We start from the raw sequence: 15,010 nt of genomic DNA, 5'->3' as shown, positions 1-15,010 counted from the left end.
ATTCATTCAACCTCGACCAAGTTCCAACGATTCACGAACCATTAAACGAATATGATTATATATGTATATGTGTATATATATATATTATAACTTGAAACGTAAACAAAATATTAGATTAAATACTTTATATGATTGTATCTATTTCAAAATGTTTATCAATGGAACTAGAAGATAAGATCAAATGATTGAATTATCAGATATATTGAATTATGATTACAAGTCTCTGTTGAAAGGCCCACGTTGATTTGAGAAATCTTTCTATTTTAACAATATTCGGAAAATGGTAAAGTGATTTATAAATAAGAACAAATTATTAATCATTGAGAACTAGACAAAGGATAGTGGAAGATTGAATCTCATAAAGACTCGATTGATCTATTTAGTTTCAAACGTACAAAAAACATTTTCAGTTTAAAAAGAACTTTATTATTAAAACGTATATAACTTTTATAAATATCTAGAACCACTTTTGACAACTCATTACTTAACTAGTATGATAAAGATAACGATATTTATATTTTATTTTATTAAATATATATAATAATTTAAATTAATATTATATATATTTATACGCATATTATACGTACATAGTTTTATACTTTTACTATACTTAAATTTTACCTTTACTTTATTTTTACTTTACCTTAACTTTAATAATTCACTTTAATAATTCATACTTTAATAATTCACTTTAATAATTCATACTTTAATAATTCACTTTAATAATTCATACTTTAATAATTCACTTTAATAATTCATACTTTAATAATTCACTTTAATAATTCATACTTTAATAATTCACTTTAATAATTCAAAAATCTATTATAAATAGAATTCAATAGGTTTCATTATTTCATAGAAACTTGAAAATATTTTTCTCTAAACTCTCTCAATCGATTTATATATATATATTTACTCCGTATTATTTCAAGATATTATTAGTATACATAAAATATTACGACGAAGTGCTGTCCGAGTGATTTCGAAATTGTTTTTCGAGTGAGATAGGATTAAGGAAATTATGGGTTATAGCTATGGAGGTGATTGAGTATGGTTCATGGGTATGCTCGTGAGGTCAATATAGTGTTTATCATTTCCGTTGCGTCTACGTACCTTTCATGCAATATTGAATCTCAATATTGATACGTGAGTACTCATAATTTAACTTTTACATACTAATAGTGTATCCCTGACTAGTGCTCGAGTATTTAAGATTATGCATGCTTGTACTTTTGATATTGCCCTTAGACAGGTTAGGTTGAATCTTGAATTAGTTACACTTGCGGTTGAGATAAGGTATAAGATATGCATGTCCTTGGAAAGCTAGCGAAAAATTAAGAACTTTTCCTTTAGATATCGAATGGTTTCGATGAACGGATTAGAAGTTATAATCAATTGAATTTTCGATATTTTTATTAAAAATGATTATTATTATCGTCATTTTTATCGTCGTTCTAGTGTTATCTTATTATTATCATTATTATTATCTTTATCAATAAAAGGGATTTATCATTAAAAATTGTTATTTTTTTTATTACTATCGTTATTATCGTTAAAGTTATAATTAGTATTATTATTATTATCCAATTATTATTATTATTATTAGTATTATTATTATTATTATTATTATCATTATTAATATATATATCATTATTTAAAAATAGTTATTGTTATTGTTATTATTATTATTATTACTATATTATCATTAAGATAATTATTAGTATTATCGTTAATAATGTTATAGTAACTATCATTATTAATATTAGTGTAATTAAAACAAATATTTGTAACACCTAATTATTTTAAAAACTATTATTATCATTATTATGAACACGATATAAAAGATGATTAAAAGCTATTAAACGAAACGATTAGGAAATAATGGGTAAGAGTTTCATGATGAAATTAAAATATTATAAGTTATTGATTTAGATAAAATTATCGTTCTTATTATTTTTATCATTACTATTATTATTAAAAGTATCGTTAGTATTAAAACTATCATTTTAACAAAAATTATCATTTTAATAGAAATGTCATTGTTACTATAAAATATCATTATTATTATTATTTTAAATAGAATTATTATTTTAAAGATAATATTAAAAATTATCGTAAATATTACAGTTATCATAATTAGAATTATCGTTTTATCATAATGTCATCTTAGTAATTATACATATTGATATTTTTATAATAATTATTATTATTATAAAATAATACAACTTTTACTTACTATCATTATAGATATTATTTTATCAAATAAATATGTGATACAAACATATTTTACTACGTGTAATAACTTACTTTAATAATACCTATCATATTATCTTTATGATATTAAATGAACCCTATAAATTTTATTACTTAAATATATATAAAAGTATATTTTATTATATAAATTTAATATAAAATTTTATTTATTAATAAATAAATTATATTATTTACTCTAATAAATCTTTTAAAAATATTTAAAAATATAAAATGACGATATTTAAACTATATATTAATCATGTATAAATTTTTGCAAATTATTTTAAGTCTAATTTACTTTTGTTGACTTTTGCATATTAGTCTCGAGCATTAGGATTGTGGTACACTATGACTTGACCTAATTTGTTAGACAAATATTGACCAACACATAAATATATATAATTAATTTAGGTTCGTGAATCCGAGGCCAACCTTGCACTTGTTCAATGACGTTATATGTATTTTTACTACGAAATACAGTATGGTGAGTTTCATTTGCCTTTTTACCCTTTATATTTTTGGGACTGAGAATACATGCGCTTTTATAAATGATTTACAAAATAGACACAAGTACGTGAAACTACATTCTATGGTTGAATTATCGAAATCGAATATGCCTTTTTTTATTAAGTCTGGTAATCTAAGAATTATGGAACAGACACCCTAATTGACGCGAATCCTAAAGATAGATCTATTGGGCCTAACAAACCCCATCCAAAGTACCGGATGCTTTAGTACTTCGAAATTTATATCATGTCCGAAGGAGGATCCCGGAATGATAGGGGATATTCTTATATGTATCTAGTTAATGTCGGTTACCAGGTGTTCACCATATGAATGATTATTTTTGTCTCTATGCATGGGACGTATATTTATGAGAACTGTAAATGAAATTCTTGTGGTCTATTAAAATGATGGAAATAAATGATTATGATAAACTAATGAACTCACCAACCTTTTGGTTGACACTTTAAAGCATGTTTATTCTCAGGTGTTAAAGAAATCTTCCGCTGTGCATTTGCTCATTTTAAAGATATTACTTGGAGTCTTTCATAGCATATTTCGAAGAACGTTGCATTCGAGTCATTGAGTTCATCAAAGATTATTATTAAATCAATTTATAGTTGGATAGTGGATATTATGAAATGGTATGCATGCCTGTCAATTTTCGATGTAAAGAAGGATTGTCTTTTAAAAACGAATGCAATGTTTGTAAAATGTATCATATAGAGGTCAAATACCTCGCAATGTAATCAACTATTGTGAATCGTTTAAAATGTATATGAACGGGTCCTTTCATTAATAACTACAGAAAACAGTTAAATAAAAGAAAATCCTCAACCAATGGACCAAAGTTAAAAATGGTCAATGGTGTTTCCGCTGAGGAAGCAAAATATTGGGAAAATTACCAATTTTCTGATGAATCGGATTCTGATGAGGATTACGATGATGTTATAGAAATTATCCCGATACAATTTGAAAAGGCAAAATAAAATAATAAGGGAAAAGGCATAAAAATAGAAAAACCCGAGTCCAACCCCGATGACCTATATGTTAACATGAAATGTCCCGATGGAAAATACTGTCAACACCCATATTTCTTAAGTTTTAGCTATCACCTGGAAACATCTAAGCCACCGGGTCCTGCTAGATCATTTGTGAAAAGAACGGCTCGTATTAGGGGAGCACCATATATCCCTAGGAAATTAGCGAAACAAACCAAGTCCGAAGAAGAAGAAACAAGTGAGTCGGAATAAAGAGTTGTAATCATGCGGTGTAATATATATATAATATAAGTGTGCTTGTACTTTCTTGTTGTATGTAAAAAAAAAATTGCTAGTATTATTTGATAATTATCTGTTACGAATATAATTCTCGTCTGTTTTACAGTATAAAAATACAATGGACGTTAAGGATAGACAACCAAAAATTTCAGAAGACCTACCTGGGAACATGATTGATGAAATCTTGTCTAAAGTCGGTCAGAAGTCGCCGGCATAATTATTTATAGCAAAATTAGTTTGTAGAACATTTGAAGAACGTTCCAGGCATGGCTTAGTTTATAAAAGGCTTTCATTTGAAAGATGGGGTATATCACATTGGGGACACCCTAAGTTACGCCGTATTTTCTTTAAAGCGTTAAATGCGGGGAACTCAAATGCAATTTTACGCTACGGGTTAAGAACCTATTTTGACTCAACATATCCCAACGTAGGACTTCGTGAGTTAGAAAGAGCTTCTAACATGCAACATAAAGAAGCATGTTATGCTTACGGGTTAGTGATGTTCGCTTCTCACCAAAGTGAGAAAAAGAACATCGGATTACGACTTTTAAATAAAACCTTCCCACAAGTGACAGATTCAGTAGTTGGGGTGAGAAACAAGGTTTTTAGATTATTACGGGGCTGTTGGGCATTACGAAACCCTCGTCCCTTTGACAACGTTACAACATGCTGTCTTGTCAACGGCCACAACGGTTATGTTCCACAAGACCAAGGATGGGAAGTAGTCTTAGTAAAACCAGAATGCATGACTTGTTTCTGGACTTATGAATTACGTGTCTTTATTGCTTTTGCTGAACGACTTGCGTATTAACTAGAATTGTCTTCACAATTGCCTTGTATGAAAGTTATTGTGTGCTATATTTCATGCTATATGTATAATAGCGGTATTGTAAGTTTGTAAAATATTGTATAAAAGTTTGAACGCGAAGTATTATTGTAATCAGTTTTTCATATAGAATTGTAGTAGTTGAATTGTATATTAGCTACTAAGTATGAACTTAACGGGTAGGTACTACCCGAATGGAAAATTATAAAACGCTAATATGAAGAAAAAGCTTTTATAAATAAGTTCATATTATGCTACGAAATACTATTGACTACTCTTAATATTCTATATGATTAACTTAATTCTTTTGGCTATTTTTGAAGGAAATGGCACCGACTACTCGTCAGAACTTAAACATAAGCGAGGAAGACTTCCGTGTTTTCCTTACCGCGAACATAGCCGCAGTGCAGGCCGCAATGCAAAATAACAATAATAACTCTGATTCTAGCAGTGGAACTAATTCCACAAGAAATCGTGTAGGATGCTCCTACAAAGAATTCACTGCCTGCAAACCTTTGGAATTCGATGGAACCGAGGGTCCAATTGGATTAAAACGGTGGACTGAAAAGGTTGAATCGGTGTTTGCCATAAGTAAATGTACTGAAGAAGACAAAGTAAAGTACGCTACGCATACCTTCACAGGTACTGCGTTAACATGGTGGAACACCTATCTCGAGCAGGTGGGACAAGATGCTGCTTACGCATTATCGTGGTCAGCATTCAAGCACTTGATGAACGAGCAGTACCGTCCCAGAAACGAGGTCAATAAGCTCAAAGTAGAGCTTAGAGGGTTTCAAACACAAGGATTTGATATTACCACGTACGAAAGACGATTCACAGAATTGTGCCTATTCTGTCCGGGAGCGTTCGAAGATGAAGAAGAGAAGATCGACGCGTTTGTAAAAGGGTTACCAGAAAGGATTCAAGAAGATGTGAGTTCACACGAGCCCGCCTCCATACAAAAGGCAAGTCGAATGGCTCATAAACTCATAAATCAGATTGAGGGAAGAATTAAAGAGTAGGCGGCCGAAGAAGCCAACACGAAACAAGTTAAGAGGAAGTGGGAAGAAAACAGTGACAAGAGTCACCAACAAAACAACAGTAACTATCGCTTCAACAACCAACACAGCAATCACAACTACAATCGCCCCATTTTTCGCAAAAACAAACGTAACAACAACTATCCCAACAACAACAACAACCACAATAACCGTCCTAACAACAATAACAATCGCAACAACAACCAAATCAATAACAACAATGGCAACAACAATCAGAACAATAAATGTCTAAAGTTGTGCTTACCAAAGGATCCAAGTTGTTTTTTCTCAGGAGGGCATTCAATAGTGCGAAAACACCCATCGACATCCGAGATCCAAGTTGTGCTTACCAAAGGATCTGGTTTCCCATCATACATCAGGGGTTTAGTCCTCATGAAGCTCTTAAGACAACGCTCCATTTCCCCACTACTTTGAAGTTCGGAATACTTCCTATCCATTTCTTTTCGAAACGCACCCATTTGCTCCGCAACGGCAGCTGCAACTCTAGCGTTAAACTCAACGTCATTCGTCTCGATCTCGTTTCACGTCGTCATTCTAAAGAATGCAAAACGATTAGTCCACGAACGTATAAAATAATGCACACAACACCGCCCCACCTTGCTAAACACTCGTCGTACATCACTTGTTAGACACGATTTGCACCCGTAATAAGGTTTGCAAGTCCTTATTACGCACACACGTCGTCTCAACTCATTAGTACAACGATCGCCTCGCTCGATGATATAAACCAACACAACGAAAATTCTATGCGATATAAACACATGCAAGAATTACAACACAACACAAGCCACAATCCTAGTTAGTTCACCTACAAACAAGGCACTAACTATAACCCGTTCACCTACAAGTCCCGCAACAAATAAGCACACACAAAAGTCTAAGTCTAGGCACCTATCTCAAGTCGCCTAAATCCCTTAGACCATGCTCGGATACCACTTGAAACAACCCAACTCGTATTTAAACTAGCCCGTAATTTTTTTTCTTTAATACATTAATATTTAGGTCCCATTTATGTTTCCAAAAACATCTTTAACTCAATAATAAGTTCAATAAGCTTTAAAACATTTAATACGTAGTTTAAATATCTGAACGGGCAAACACGACCCGACTATTTTAAATTCCAACAAAATCGAGCATGGTGATTGGGGGTACGCTACCCAATCCTAATCGATACAAAAGCATGTCTTCTAAAGCAACCTACACGAGTCCACTAGTTCCCACGCTTACCCGAGCCACCGCATCCATGCAATCTATAAAAATGTAAACAACGAGAGGGTAAGCTAACGCTTAGTGAGTGAGAATATACTACATACATATATATATATATATATGCATAAAATGGACACGCCACATAACAAATCAAAATATCACATATCGGGCATCCAAGCATAAAGGCAAGCTAAGCTAAGCATACCGTACGATCACTAAGCAACAAGCTAAAATAACAACAAATATAAGTTCACCGACGACGATGTGAACAACGCCAATAAGCTACACCCGGAGGGTTAGCTACAACACAACAATACGACAATATACAAAACAATATATAAACGTCCAAGGTTAACCCCTTAACCCAATACCAAAACCGATTACCAATTACCAAAATGAAGATTGGCCGAACTACACAAGCCTTAGTAAATCCGCATCCACACGAGACTACTATCTTCAATACCACAACAACATCGAGGTTTGCCTAACTACACGAGCCTTAGTGAATCCACAACCACACGAGATCACTACCTCAATAAGATGACCGAACTACACGAGTCATCGTGAATCCGAACTACACGAGACTCACTTTCTCAATAAGATGACCGAACTACACATGTCATCGTGAATCCGCATCCACATGTGACCCACTTCTCCTAAACACAACTCAATATCAACCCTTCGCCATTGGGGTTATATAATCCACATCACAAGCATATGTGATAACGTACACATAAAGTGTGCATCTCGTCAAAGGTGGTCAACCAAAACGCACAACCGTGCCAATTGGACCTATACACAAGTCCATCAAACCCACCTATATGTGAAGTGGGCTCTATAACCGAGAACCACTTCACCCGACCCGCACCCATCCTACACATACATATGCACATAGGATATTAACACTCACCTTGTCGCCTTGATGAATGCAACCGAACAATCATCAACTCGCCAATGGAATGTACCTATTCCATTATCACATAACAAATAATACAATTAGGGTGGATTTACAAACCAACCCAAATCGACAACTAGTGCAATTTCGACCCAATTGCACCTCCAAGCTCAAACCGCGCCCAAACTAACCAATAATCACTAACACTAGTGATAATGGTCCTAATAAGCCAATTAAATCCAAACACAAGTGTTAAACACTTGTCTTGCCTAATTTGACACCAAAACCCTAATTTTGACCCATTTCAAAATTAGTCAACCAACACACCCAAATGAGTTCCAACACTTCCATAACCACTAATCATAGTGATTACACTCAACTTAAAGCCCTAAACAAGGCTAAATCATCAACCAACCCAAAACCCGCCTTCATCACTAATAAACCCGAATCCTAGTTATTATCTTCCATTATCAACTAGTGGAGTTCCATTTATGAACACACAATCAAAAGCCCTAAATTTGAATGATGAACACGAAAATGAAAATCGGAGTTAGAGCTTACCGCTAGTATCACCTTGAAGCTAAGAACGAGGAGAACAAACTTGTCTCTTACGCTTTCGATCAAAACCCGAATCTTCCTTTCCAAAATCCCACTTGAATGATTTAAAGTATTTATGTTTTGAGAGGAAAGTGAGAAAGAAAATGGAAAAGAAAAAGATAAATGAAATGAATGGACCAGATTTGAGGCTATAACCTGCCTCATACGTGAAAAGACCAAAACGCCCTTGAATATCTTTTAAAATCACAAAATTGGTACCAACTCGCCCAGAATGCCGCGCCGCGACCTTAATCATCGCGCCGCGACCTATAACGTATTCTGGTGGTTGCCTTAACATGCCTCCTGGAATTGAAATCAGCTGAATGCCGCGCCGCGGTCCTTTCTGTCGCGTCGCGACTCAAGGCGTGGTCTAGTCACTTTCCGCATACAAGAACTTTAACACACGAACATGTCTCAATTCCTTCATACACCTATCTTACATACGCGATACACCTGTAAATCATGCACGGGGAAAAACGAGGTGTTACATGGTTTCATTCGACCAAGCACATCACCATGGGGAGCTCCTGTTTTGTTTGTCAAAAAGAAGGATGGTACATTCATGTTGTGTATCGACTACCGAGAGTTGAACAAACTTACCATCAAGAACCGTTATCCACTACCGAGAATCGAAGACTTATTTGATCAACTACAAGGCTCGTCGGTTTATTTGAAGATCGATTTACATTCTGGATATCATCAAATGCGGGAGAAGGAGGATGATATTCCGAAAACAGCTTTTAGGACGCGTTACGATCATTACGAGTTTATAGTTATGCCATTTGGTTTAACTAACGCACCAGCTGTGTTCATGGACCTTATGAACCGAGTGTGTGGACCATATCTTGACAAGTTTGTCATTGTTTTCACTGACATACTTATCTACTCAAAGAATGATCAAGAGCACGAAGAACATTTGAGAAAAGTGCTAGAGTTATTGAGAAAAGAAAAACTATACGCTAAGTTTTCAAAGTGTGCATTTTGGTTGGAAGAAGTTCAATTCCTCGGTCACATAGTGAACAAAGAAGGTATTCAGGTGGATCCGGCAAAGATTGAAACCGTTGAAAAATGGGAAACCCTGAAAACTCTGAAATACATACGCCAATTTTTAGGATTAGCTGGTTACTACAAAAGATTCATCCAAGATTTTTCCAAAATAGCAAAACTCTTGACTGCATTAACACATAAAGGGAAGAAATTTGAATGGAAGGATGAACAAGAAAAAGCGTTTCAATTGTTGAAGAAAAAGTTAACTACGGCACCTATATTGTCATTGCCTGAAGGGAATGATGATTTTGTGATATATTGTGACGCCTCAAAGCAAGGTCTCGGTTGTGTATTAATGCAACGAACGAAGGTAATTACTTATGCATCTAGACAATTGAAGATTCACGAGCAGAATTATACGACGCATGATTTGGAATTAGGCGCGGTATTTTTTGCATTAAAGACTTGGAGGCACTACTTATATGGGGTCAAAAGTATTATATATATCGATCACAAAAGTCTCCAACACATATTTAATCAGAAACAACTGAACATGAGGCAGCGTAGGTGGATTGAGTTATTGAATGATTACGATTTCGAGATTCGTTACCATCCGGGGAAGGCGAATGTGGTAGCCGACGCTTTGAGTAGAAAGGATAGAGAACATATACGGGTAAAAGCTATGAATATAATTATTCGCACTAACCTTACTACTCAAATAAAGGAGGCGCAACAGGGTGTTGTAAAAGAAGGGAATTTGAAGAAGAAATATCTAAAGGATCGGAGAAACACCTTAATATTCGAGAAGACGGAACCCGGTATAGAGCTGAAAGAATTTGGGTATCAAAGTTTGTGAGAGAAATGGTACTTGGTAAAGCACATAAAAACAGATACTCAATACATCCCGGAGCGGAAAAGATGTACAAGGACCTCAAGAAACATTTTTGGTGGCCGGGTATGAAAGACGATATTGCGAGATATGTAGAAGAATGTTTGACGTGTTCTAAGATCAAAGCTCGACATCAGAAACCATCAGGTCTACTTCAACAACCTGAAATCCCGGAATGGAAATGGGAAAACGTTACCATGGATTTCATTACTAAATTGCCAAGGACTGCAAGTGGTTATGATACTATTTGGGTAATAGTCGATCGTCTCACCAAATCAGCACATTTTCTGCCATTGAGAGAAGATGACAAAATGGAGAAGTTGGCGCGATTATACTTGAAAGAAGTTGTCTCCGGACATGGAATACCAATCTCTATTATCTCTGATAGGGATGGCAGATTTGTTTCAAGGTTTTGGCAGACATTACAGCAAGCATTAGGAACTCGTCTAGACATGAGTACTGCTTATCACCCACAAACTGATGGGCAAAGTGAAAGGATGATACAGACCCTTGAAGACATGCTATGAGCATGTGTTATCGATTTTGGAAACAGTTGGGATCGACACCTACCGTTAGCAGAATTTTCCTACAACAACAGTTATCACTCAAGTATCGAGATGGCACCGTTTGACGCACTTTATGGTAGAAAGTGCAGGTCTCCGATTTGTTGGAGTGAAGTTGAGGATAGACAAATTACGGGTCCGGAGATAATTCAAGAAACTACTGAGAAGATCATTCAAATTCAATAACGGTTAAAAACCGCCCAAAGTCGACAAAAGAGCTACGCGGACATTAAAAGAAAAGATATAAAATTTAAAATTGGAGAGATGGTCATGCTTAAGGTTTCACCTTGGAAAGGTGTTGCCCGATTTGGTAAACGGGGGAAACTAAATCCAAGATACATCGGGCCATTCAAGATTATAGATCGTGTCGGACCAGTAGCTTACCGACTTGAGTTACCTCAACAACTCGCGGCTGTACATAACACTTTCCACGTCTCGAATTTGAAGAAATGTTTTGCTAAAGAATATATCACTATTTCGCTAGACGAAATCCAAATCAATGAAAAACTTTAATTCATCGAAGAACCTGTCGAAATAATGGATCGTGAGGTTAAAAGACTTAAGCAAAATAAAATACCAATTGTTAAGGTTTGATGGAATGCTCGTAGAGGACCCGAGTTCACCTGGGAACGTGAAGTTCAGATAAAGAAGAAATACCCGCACCTATTTCCAGAAGATGCGTCAACACTTCCAACAGCTTGAAATTTCGGGACAAAATTTATTTAACGGGTAGGTACTGTAGTGACCCGAACTTTTCCATGATTATTCCATGCTTATATATTAAATGAAAACTATATTTGCATGATTAAATGTTTCCAACATGTTAAGCAATCAAACTTGTTAAGACTTGATTATTTGAAATGAGTTTCATGTAGACAATTGACCACCCAAGTTGACCGGCGATTCACGAACGTTAAAACTTGTAAAAACGACATGATAATATATATGGACATATATATGGTTAACATGAGATTATTATAAGTAAGTATCTCACTAAGTATATTAACAATGTGTGATATACATAAAAAACGAGAATATTGAATTATGAAGCTCGAAACGATATACATAACGATTATCGTTATAACAACGTCTTACTAAATACATATGTATTGTATTAGGATATTGATATACTATATTTAACATGATAAAATGATAATTAAGTATATCATTGAGTGTATTAACAATGAACTATACAAGTAAGATGAGACTACTAACTTAAGGATTTCGAAACAATATATATATGTAATGATTATCGTTGTAATTGTCGTTTAACATATACATACATATATATATATATATATATATATATATATATATATATATATATATATATATATATATATATATATATATATATATATATATATGATGTTAAGATATATTCATACACCATGTTATCATGTTAACATTATAAATTAACATCTCATTTAAGTATAATAATAATGAATTAATTACATTTAACAAGATCGTTAACTTAAAGGTTTCAAAACAACACTTACATGCAACGACTAACGATAACTTAACAACTCAGTTAAAATGTATATACATGTAGTGTATTTAGATGTATTAGTACACTTTTGAAAGACTTCAAGACACATATCAAAGTACTTCTACTTAACAAAAATGCTTACAATTACATCCTCATTCATTTTCATCAATAATTCTACTCATATGCAACCGTATTCGTACTCGTACAATACCCAGCCCCTAGATGTACACATTATTGGTATATACAAATAAAAATTTGCTCCTTAGCAGCCTAAAATGATTAAGGAACATGTGGAACCAACCATTTGTCAACTAGCATGAATTATTTAGCAAGAAAACAAACCTAAGAATCTTTTCTTTCTTTATAATGAGTAAAAACATTTTTATGATTTCACCTCATTTTTCCATTCCATTTTCTCATATTTACACTCCAAATTCTCTCTCAAAATACTCCTAACATCATACTTGATCATCTCCAAGCATTTTCACCAACTTTTATCTTCAATTACAAGCTTTAATCAACATAAAAACAACCATTCAAGAACACTTCAATAAATCTTTCAAACTTGCTAGATTACTTCCAAGCTTTCAAATCCATTCCAAGTAATCATCCAAGATCAAGAAACTTTTGTTAATCTCAGTAGGTTTTCATTCTAAATCAAAGTTAAGAATCATATTCAAGCTTTGGTTCAATTTCTATAAACATAACTATCTTAATTCAAGTAGTAATCTTACTTGAACTTGTTTTCGTGTCATGATTCTACTTCAAGAACTTTCAAGCCATCGAAGATCCTTTGAAGCTCAAGTTTATTTTTCATCATTTCCAGTAGGTTTTACCTACTACACTTGAGGTAGTAATGATGTTCATAACATCATTCGATTCATATATATAAAACTATCTTATTCGAAGATTTGAACTTGTAATCACTAGAACATAGTTTAGTTAATTCTAAACTTGTTCGCAAATAAAGTTAATCCTTCTAACTTGACTTTTAAAAAAATCAACTAAACACATGTTCTATATCTATATGATATGCTAACTTAATGATTTAAAACCTGGAAACACGGAAAACACCGTAAAACTGGACATACGCCGTTGTAGTAACACCGCGGGCTATTTTGGGTTTGATAATTAAAAACTATGATAAACTTTGATTTAAAAGTTGTTCTTCTGGGAAAATGATTTTTCTTATGAACATGAAACTATATCCAAAAATTATGGTTAAACTCAAAGTGGAAGTATGTTTTTCAAAATGGTCATCAAGATGTCGTTCTTTCGACGAAAATGACTACCTCTTTAAAAAATGACTTGTAACTTGTATTTCTGAATATTAACTTATACTTTTTCTGTTTAGTTTCATAAATTTCAGTTCATTATGAAACCATAGCAACTTGAATCACTCAAAACGGATTTGAAACGAAGAAATGACGGGTAAAACAAAATTGGATAAATTTGCTAGTTTTAGCTACGAAAATTTTGTAACAAATCTAGACTAAACATATCCTAACTAATTTATATTGTATTATACATATTATGTAATCTTGGGATACCATAGACACGTATACAATGTTTTGACATATCATATCGACACACACACACACACACACACACACACACACACACACATATATATATATATATATATATATATATATATATATATATATATATATATATATATATATATTTCGGAACAACCATAGACACTCTATATGCAGTAATGCTTGAGTTAGCTATACAGGGTTGAGGTTGATTCCAAAATAATATATATACTTTGAGTTATGATCTAGCCTGAGACTTGTATACACTGGATCATGGATTGATTCAAGATAATATATATTGATTTATTTCTGTACATCTAACTGTGGACAACTAGTTGTAGGTTACTAACGAGGACTGCTAACTTAACAAACTTAAATCATAAAAACGTAATAAAAAAGTGTTGTGAATATATTTCAATCATACTTTGATATATATATACATATTTGTTATAGGTTCGTGAATTGACCTGTGGCCAAGTCTTATTTTCCCGACGAAGGAAAAATCTGTGAAAGTGAGTTATAGTCCCATTTTTAATATCTAATATTTTTGGGATGAGAATACATGCAGATTTGAAAATGATTTACAAAATAGGCACAAGTAATTAAAACTACATTCTATGTTGAATCGTTATACTGGATATCGCCCTTGTTGAACTTGGTAACCTAAGAATTGGTGTTTATTATAATTGCCACCAGTTGACGCGAATCCTAAAGATAGATCTATGGGCTTTGACACGCCTCAGTCAGAGAATTTGAACTGCTTTCGTACTTCGATATTATTTATGGGGATATTCTAGATGCATTTTGTTAATGTCGGTTACCAGGTGTTCAAACATATGAATGATTTTTATGCAGATTGCATGTTATTGAAAGATAAAATCTTGTGGTCTATTATTAAAATTTGATATATAGATTT

Source organism: Rutidosis leptorrhynchoides, chromosome 5 (genome assembly GCF_046630445.1).
Source record: "Rutidosis leptorrhynchoides isolate AG116_Rl617_1_P2 chromosome 5, CSIRO_AGI_Rlap_v1, whole genome shotgun sequence".
NCBI classification, from domain to species: Eukaryota; Viridiplantae; Streptophyta; class Magnoliopsida; order Asterales; family Asteraceae; genus Rutidosis; species Rutidosis leptorrhynchoides.
Note: the sequence above shows the minus strand (reverse complement) of the source record.